Source organism: Olea europaea, chromosome 12, assembly GCF_002742605.1.
Source record: "Olea europaea var. sylvestris chromosome 12, O_europaea_v1, whole genome shotgun sequence".
Taxonomy (NCBI): Eukaryota; Viridiplantae; Streptophyta; class Magnoliopsida; order Lamiales; family Oleaceae; genus Olea; species Olea europaea.
The window spans coordinates 30,790,145-30,799,151 of NC_036248.1; positions in this window are offsets into that span (position 1 = coordinate 30,790,145).

A 9,007-nucleotide genomic window follows, 5' to 3' on the forward strand; every position below is an offset into this window, starting at 1 on the left:
GACCTGCGCGTGAAAAATGGAGCAAGAGTTGCTGCATTAGCTGTAGGGACATACTTCTTACCACTGCCTTGAGGCTTAGTATTAGAATTAGAAATTTTCTATTTTATTCCCGCCATTACTAAGAATATTATTTCTATTTCGTGTTTAGACATGAATGGTTTTTCAATTAATGTTAAGAACAATAGTTGTTCGTTTTATAAAGATGAGATCTTTTATGGTTGTGGTGTATTGCAAAATGGAATTTATATTCTTGATATTGAGTCGTCTATTATGAATATAGAAAATAAAAGGCATAAAAGTGATAATCTAAATAATACATACCTTTGGCATTGCAGATTGGGTCATATTAACGACAAACGCATTTCCAAGTTACATAAAGATGGATACTTAGGGTCAACTGATTTTGTTGACAAATGCAAGTCGTACCTGTTAGGCAAAATGACCAAGTTTCCTTTTACTGGAAAAGGAAAAAGAACCACAGAACTGCTGGGACTAATACATACTGATGTATGTGGACCCATGTCAATAACTGCCAGAGGTGGTTTCTCTTACTTCATCACATTCACTGATAATCATTCTAGATATGGTTATGTGTATCTGATGAAATTCAAGCATGAAGCACTTGAAAAGTTCAAGGAATTCAAACTTGAAGTAGAGAAACAAACTGGTAAAAATATACTCACGCTGAGATCAGATCGAGGTGGAGAATATTTAAAGGGAGAATTTTTAGATTATCTTAAAGAGAATGAGATTCTCTTACAGTGGACTCCGCCATATACACTGCAACATAATGGTGTATCTGAACGGAGGAATCGCACTTTGTTAGACATGGTGCGATCTATGATGAGTCATGCAAACATCCCAAAATCATTTTGGGGTCATGCACTAATTGCTGCGTGCTACACACTTAATCGTGTCCCATCTAAATCGGTCGACAAAACTCCATACGAGCTATGAAGAGGAAAAAGACCAAACTTATCTCATATCAAAGTTTGGGGCTGTGACGCTTATGTAAAGCGAAATGAATCAGATAAGCTTGAAGCTAAATCTGACAAATGTGTATTTGTGGGATATTCAAAAGAGACAATTGGATATCAGTTTTATAATCCCGTTGAGAAGAAGGTGTTCATCTCAAGGCATGTCATATTCCTAGAGAAAGAGTTTATTCTAGGAGAGGGTAGTGGGAGCAAACTAGAACTTGAAAAAGTTCAAGAATCCACAGATACTGTTGACCAATTAGATGAACTTGAGTATGATCCTACACCTGTTGATGGACAGACTCTTGATGTAGAGAACCCTGAGAACCCTCCAGCTCAGCGTAAATCAAGTAGGATCATTCGACCTCCCAGAAGGTACGAATTCACGATTACTAATCAAGCATTATTAGTTGAGGATGATGAACCTACAAATTACGCAGAAGCAAAGTCAAGTGTTGATTCGAAGAGATGGCAAGATGCCATGGAATTCGAAATGGACTCAATGTATGAGAACAAGGTTTAGACCTTGGTCGACCTTCCAGGTGGGATAAAATCGATAGGTTGTAAATGGGTTTACAAGAAAAAGGTCGATGTGGATGGAAACATCCACACATACAAAGCAAGGCTAGTAGCGAAGGGTTACACACAACGACAAGGTATTGACTTTGATGAAACTTTTTCGCCTGTAGCCATGCTAAAGTCCATTCTGATTTTGCTTGCAATAGTTGCATACCATGATTATGAGATATGACAAATGGATGTCAAAACTGCTTTCCTTAATGAAAACTTACAAGAGGAGGTGTACATGACACAGCCTGAAGGTTTTGAGTCCAAATGAGCCAACAAAGTATGTAAGCTAAATCGATCCATTTATGGATTAAAGCAAGCTTCTAGGAGCTAGAATCTTCGTTTTGATGAAACAATCAAAAGGTTTGATTTTATGAAAAATGAAGATGAACCGTGTGTTTATAAGAAAACAAGTGGGAGCGCGGTCGTATTTCTGATATTATATGTCGATGACATATTATTAATGGGAAACGACATCCCAATGCTTCAATCGGTAAAATTATGGTTGTCAAAGAATTTCTCCATGAAAGATATGGGAGAAGCAGCGTATATCTTGGGAATCAAGATCTATAGAGATAGATCTAAAAGATTATTAGGCTTATCCCAATCTTCGTACATGGATAAAATTTTGAGAAGATTTAATATGGAAGAGTCTAAAAGAGGATTATGTCCCATGTCGCATGGGATTTACCTCTCAAAAGATATGTGTCCTAAAACACATGATGAAAGGAGTCGCATGGATAAGATTCCTTATGCTTCGGCGATAGGATCTATCATGTATGCGATGCTATGTACAAGACCAGATGTTTCATATGCTCTAAATGTTACGAGCAGGTTTCAAGCAAACCCTGATGAGAAACACTGGATAGCGGTTAAGAACATTTTTAAGTACTTGAGAATGACTAAAGATGTGTTCTTGATCTATGGAGGAAATGAACTGAAAATTCATGGGTATACTGATGCTAGTTTTCAAACTGACAAAGATGATAGCAAGTCTCGATCAGGATATATGTTTACTCTCAACAATGGAGCGGTTAGTTGGATAAATTCCAAACAGGAGACAACCGCTGATTCAACAATAGAAGCCGAGTATATAGCTGCTTCTGAAGCAGCAAAGAAAGCTATGTGGATCAAAAAGTTCATTAATGAACTTGGAGTCATTCCTAGCATTGTTGATCCCATACCTTGTATTGTGATAACAATGGAGCCATCACGCAAGCGAAAGAACCGAGGTCTCATCAACGATCCAAACATGTGCTAAGGCGATATCATCTCATCAGGGAGATTATACAAAGAAATGACGTAACGATAGAGCGAGCTCCCACAGATGACAATATTGCAGATCCACTGACAAAGCCATTGTCACAGCAGAAACATGATCGTCATGTGGATGCTTATGGTATTAGATACGTGAGTGATTGGATCTAGTACAAGTGGGAGTTTGTAAGTATTATGCCCTAAATCCAATCGATTTAGGTTGTAAAGGCTTTTAATATGTTTAATGCATTTGATTTTGACGAGATCTATTATTTATTTAAATTAATTTTGTGATAAATAATATTAAATAATAGAATCTCAATATCCAATTTTAAGTGATCTATTAATCACAAGGAGTTGTGATTGTGAGATACAAATTACATATAATTGGATCTTGAATAAACCGTGGTCGTAAGTAATAACGAGATACGGATATCATTAATACAGTTAGACCATCACGTGTGGCACTTCTTACTTGTGAAGTAAGTAGCTGATCTCACGAGCTAAAGTGTGGTGACACTTAAATGAACACGTGGATGTTTTGTTATAAAACAAAACATTGGAGACCCGCTAAGAGATTCCACATGGATAACTATTTGAGTGTCAGTGGTTAATCTCTAACGTTCGGTAACGAAATTGGTCCTACAACTTGAGGTCATCATAGTACTTTATATGAGGACAATCATATTTTGACGGTGTTGGATGTTGCTCTGCCAAGGGCCGCTAATACGACATTGTTCGGGTATGTCAAGAACCATATGAAGGTTGTGAATGATCAATAGAGGATTCGTCACTCTTAGATAGTAAGAGATTGTGATCTGCATTTTATTCAATTAAGTCAATAACGAAATCCTTAGCCAAGGTGTACATATAAATCGAAAAGAGTTTTCGACTCATATTGACTTAATAGAAGAATGAAAGATATGATCGATAATCGAGATTGACACACTTCCATATCTCGTAGTTGATCGGATCATATTGACGAAGGGATTATAATTTCATGGTAAACGAACAGTTTTGGTTTTGTCATACCACGTGACATTTTCCGTCACATGTGTTGTCCTGATACATTGCTAGATGTCAATCTGGGACGACGAGTGTGAATCTGTGATAAATTAAAAGAGTGTTTAATTTATCAATTTTGATTAGATCAAAATAATATTTCACGTCGTTAGACATCGTGGTAGTAAGCAAAATCGTTCAGATATAATGAGAGAAAAATCCTCTAGATATACCATCTCATAAGCACTATGCGACCCCAATGGAGAGACGTGGTTTACTTCATGAGGGATCTGAATTATGGACTATATTCGCAAGAAGAATGGAATATGATCGATTTTAAAGGATATTGTCAATAAATCATAAACCTATGGAACCACAGACAACAAGAGCTCGTGCTAGAGCTGGAGCTGGAGCCCGATCTAAAACCAGAACCACAGGTAGAAGAAGGACCTAGAGGAGGAGCTTGAAGAGAATCTAGGGGAGGAAATCGAACCTGAACCAGAGCCAGAGGAAGAGACTAAGGAAGATCTAGAAGAGGAGCCTGAGGAGGAAATCAAACCCGAGTCGGAGGAGGATCCCGAGCAAGAATTCAAGCCACAAAACATCATTGATTTGGATACGGATTCTACGCCTGAGTCATGCATTACTTCAGATGATGAGACTCTACCAAAGGAGAATTCTAGGACTTAAAGAGATTAGAGATATGTTTTATTTACCAATTTAGGAAGAGTTTATTTATTGGATTTTTTATTTTTTATTTACTTTTTTTTTTTTTGGAACTAGATACTATATGTAAGGATTCAAAAATATATATATTTAAAGCTTTTACAATTAATATTATCATAATTAATTTCTACGTCATCAAATATTTCTAAATTAAAATTTAATTCATGTTAAGAAAATGCTAAGATAACAAACTCAAACAATGCTCATTAGGGACTTGTTGAGGGCTGTATAAGATTGGGGTAGATGACAAACACATATTGGTCCTCATAATGCAAACACTAACGACATTAGCTCAATTGTGGAGCAGTACCTCGCTACAAAACCCCAAACTTTCGATGGCTAGGAAGACCTACAAGCAGCTGAAAAATGGATAAGAGGAATGGAGTCAATCTTCAAACATCTATCTTGCACTGATGCTTAGAAGGTATTATGTGAAAAAATCATGTTGGTTGACGCTGCAGGGCACTAGTGGGGATCAGCATCGTGCACTAGAATAGAAGCACAACAATGTGCTCTGACTTGGACTCAACTTAAGGACAACGTGATGGGAAAATACTTCCCACAAGCTCTAAGTGATCAAAACGAGACAGGATTCCTTCAACTTCAACATGAAACAATGAAGCTTGAGGATTATGAGAAAAAATTCGAACAACTCTCGAGGTATGCACCACACCTAGTGGACACGGAGCAAAGAAAGCAAGGAGTTCCGAATTGGGGTTACGTCCTAAGATTGGTGGAATACTGACATCCCACCAATTCACCACCTATAGCCAGATATTGCATATTGCCCAGACAATCTCAAATAGGTTGGAGATTGACCAAACTCCTCAACAAGGGGCCGTGTTTTCAGAAAAGAGGAAATGGAATGGTTCTAATAAAAAGAAAGGAGAAGGATAGAACAAGAAGGTTAACTTCGAATCGAGTTTTGAAAAAGTCGTTTCACTCTGTCCAAAGTGCAACAAAATGCATAGGGGCGATTGTTTGTTTGGAAAACACGTGTGCTATCGATGCGATAAAGCATGGCATATTTTCAAAAATTGTAAAGAAGACCCTTCAAAGAAGAATGACGAGCCCGAAAAGAAGAGAAAGGCCCGAGCCCAGAGACAGACTACGGAAGACCCCAAACACAGACAATTTCGAGGACGAAATTCTCTTAAAGAGAGTATATTGTAACACCCGAGCCCAGAGACAGACTACGGAAGACCCCAAACACAGGCAATTTCGAGGACGAAATTCTCTTAAAGGGAGAAATTATTATTATTATTATTATTATTATTATTATTATTATTATTATTATTATTATTATTTGTTTGTTTGTTATATTTTTTTTATAAAAAAAGTTGGGGACTAAAATGGAATAAGTTTATAATTTATGTTTTCTAAATAGTTAGATAATGATGGAACAATATTTATTACATAAATATTGGACTTATTTTGTAAGTCGTAATTATTGATAAGTCTTTGGATCGAGAAAGAGTTATTTTGGATTATTTATGTCCAAGAGATTGAAAGCTCAAAAAGTTATCTTTAAATTGATAATTAAGTAGAGTTGATTTATGATTTTAGATGATTTCACATGTGTGATGTACGAGAATCCTACCTTGATTATGATAAATATTAATCATTAATTATATTCTTATTTTGATTAGGATGAATGTTAATTGCTAATTATAATCCTACTTTGATTATGATCAATGTAAATTGAAAATTCTGATATATTTCAAACTCCATTTACTATTATTCAATTTTAAATTATAGTCTCTACTTAGTATTTTATTTACCAAAATTTCAACCTGATTATGTGAGTTAACGTGATAAGGTAACCTTAAATGAGGAAAAAAAATCTTTATTAACCTAACCTAGATTTATTATATGAAAATACCAAGCCATATCCAAATTTCTAGCCTCGGTATTAGCGTTGAGAAATCTTTTCACCTCCTTGGAATTCTACAAAAGTGGGATAAGTTTATACATCATACCTATCCCAAATTCTTTACCTTATGGGACACGCCTCATCAAATCCTAGGTACACTACAATTTAATTAATGATTTGTCCTATATATACCCATGAAGTCAATTTACTCATCACAGAAAACAAAAATAAAGGCCAGATAGAGTCAGAAATGTTTCCATAGAAAATATAAAGGTTGAATCCCAACCTTTAGGACCTTCATCACTCCGTCTTTAAAATTTTGTGAGGGAAGTAAATCGCGAAATGTGTTTCAACAGGTTAGAGAACAAGAGCTGTCTGTACACTGTGCATATAAGGAGTCCAATTTCATGTTTCAGGAATCGAACCCCCACACTGCGACTGTCAGAAAGGCGTGAGATAACCTCATTCCTGTCCTTTGCACCACTCCGGGAGGCGTTTCCATAGAAAATATACGTACACGATAGAGAGAGATAAGTACTTTTAGAAGAAGAAAGCAATATGATTTTTAGTCAAGAAATTCAGAATTTGGAACTTGCATTTATATTCTTTTATATCGAGGTAAGATACTTTATATGCAAGTGTTTTCGTTTCTTTATACTTTTTATGTTCAGCCCCAATTTGGCCCCCATTTTTTGGAAATGAAAATGAGTGGAGTAATGTTTTTTTAAAAATGAGTTGTTGAAAAAGAAAGGAAAGTTTTCAATTTACGTGTAATATTATTTTATGAAAAATTGTGTAGTTGAAAATAAGAGAGAGAAAAAAATGAAATATAATTTAATGGGGACCAAACGGAGGCTCAATTAAATATGCATGGACTGCCAATGGACTTTCGGGTTCTTTAAAAAAGAGAGATGAAATCTTATGGAATTATAAGATGATCTAAGATGAGTGTGTCGCTTGGTCACCGATATATTCTATAAGAGCAGAGTGGTATGAAGTATATATTTTATTTGTTATATAATTGTGTATGGAAATTACACGTATCTTACTGAGTATTTTTCGAATACTCACCCTTACAAATTTTTACAAGTTAGTTCAGGTCGATTGGAATTTTAGCGGGATGGTGTTGCGGCCTGTCGAGTGAATCGAAGAAATGAAAGAGAAATTAAACATTTAGTTTGTTTTTTCATGTCTCTAAATTTATTCATTAGTTTTATTTGTTCAAAGACTTATTTGTTTAATTAGTCCATCGACTGTGTTTAAATTTTTAGAAACTTGGATCTTGCGTTTAAATATATACTAATAGTTGAAAATAAAGAATTTCTTTTATTTGAGACTTCTGGAATTATTAAAGAGAAAATTGAGTTTTCGTAACACTTCATCGTTTATTAAAATTTTGGGCGTTACAAGTAGAGTACACCTAACATGGCCTATTGCCATATCACTAGGCAATTGATCTAGTTTCGATTCATTAAACACGTTAGACACAAGCCCTACACACTTAATCGACTGAAGCACATTATCGTGAACCGACACAACTCCGACACCCTCCTGATGTTGGAGTGCATGATGGGCTAAATAGCAAAGGCATGAGGCCTCAAGGTCGCCATAGATTCCCACCACTCCGCACTCTTCACTTGGTTTATTGTCATCATTCTCCTCCAAATTGTTTTCGAGGTTTTTTGTTTTGTTTTGATTTTCAATTATATATTTGTGATTAATTTGTAATCTTTGAAAATTTGGGACTACTGTTGCAATTAATTCTTTATCTTTTCATTTCATTTCTTTTTATTTTATTTAAATAGAAGGGTAAAATTGTCTTTTTATTGGAAAATGGATGAAAATGACTTTTTGCGCAATGAGATGTGGAAATAGGGGGTAGTTCCAAGAATCTTCTTTTCAGGGTCGGCTAGTAGTATCATCTGTCTCAAGATCTTTTGGGCCACTGAGAAACCACCGTTGTGATTGCCCCCAAATCCTCTCGTATACCAGTAGGTATTCGATATCTTCTCGTCTAATACAACTAGTACTGGAATGAGAAAATCCAATTAAATAGGAATCCGTCTCTTACTACAAAAAAGGATGACTCTTAGTTTCAAATCTTTCATCCAGTAGGGTTGTTGAGTAATAGCCATTTCTTTTCTAACCTCGACTGAGGGCTTCTTGAGGTGATCAATAGAATCACCCTCAATAGCTGAAAATCCCTACTATTGGCCAGTTTGGGGACACTGGTGTTCCCCATTAGATAGACTCGAATGATATAAAACTTATTGAAATTGTCCGTCAATATATGCCATGCTTCAAATAAATCGTCATGCTTTTGTCCATTGTTGCGAATTACCATTCACTTGATTTAATATAACTTGTAAGTCATCATTGACCTGGACCGCTTTCACTTTAATCTCTTTTACAAACTTCAGATCGACTATCTATAATTCATATTCTACCATTTTATTTAAGGCTTGAAAAACGAACCTTAGAGTGTAGTTCAATGATGTCACTCTAAATTATTAAGATCATGTCTGCTCCCGATCCAATCTCTCCGAATGAGCTGTCAACAAACAACTTCCATCCCCTTTCCTCCGTTGACTTAGGCTCTTTCCCA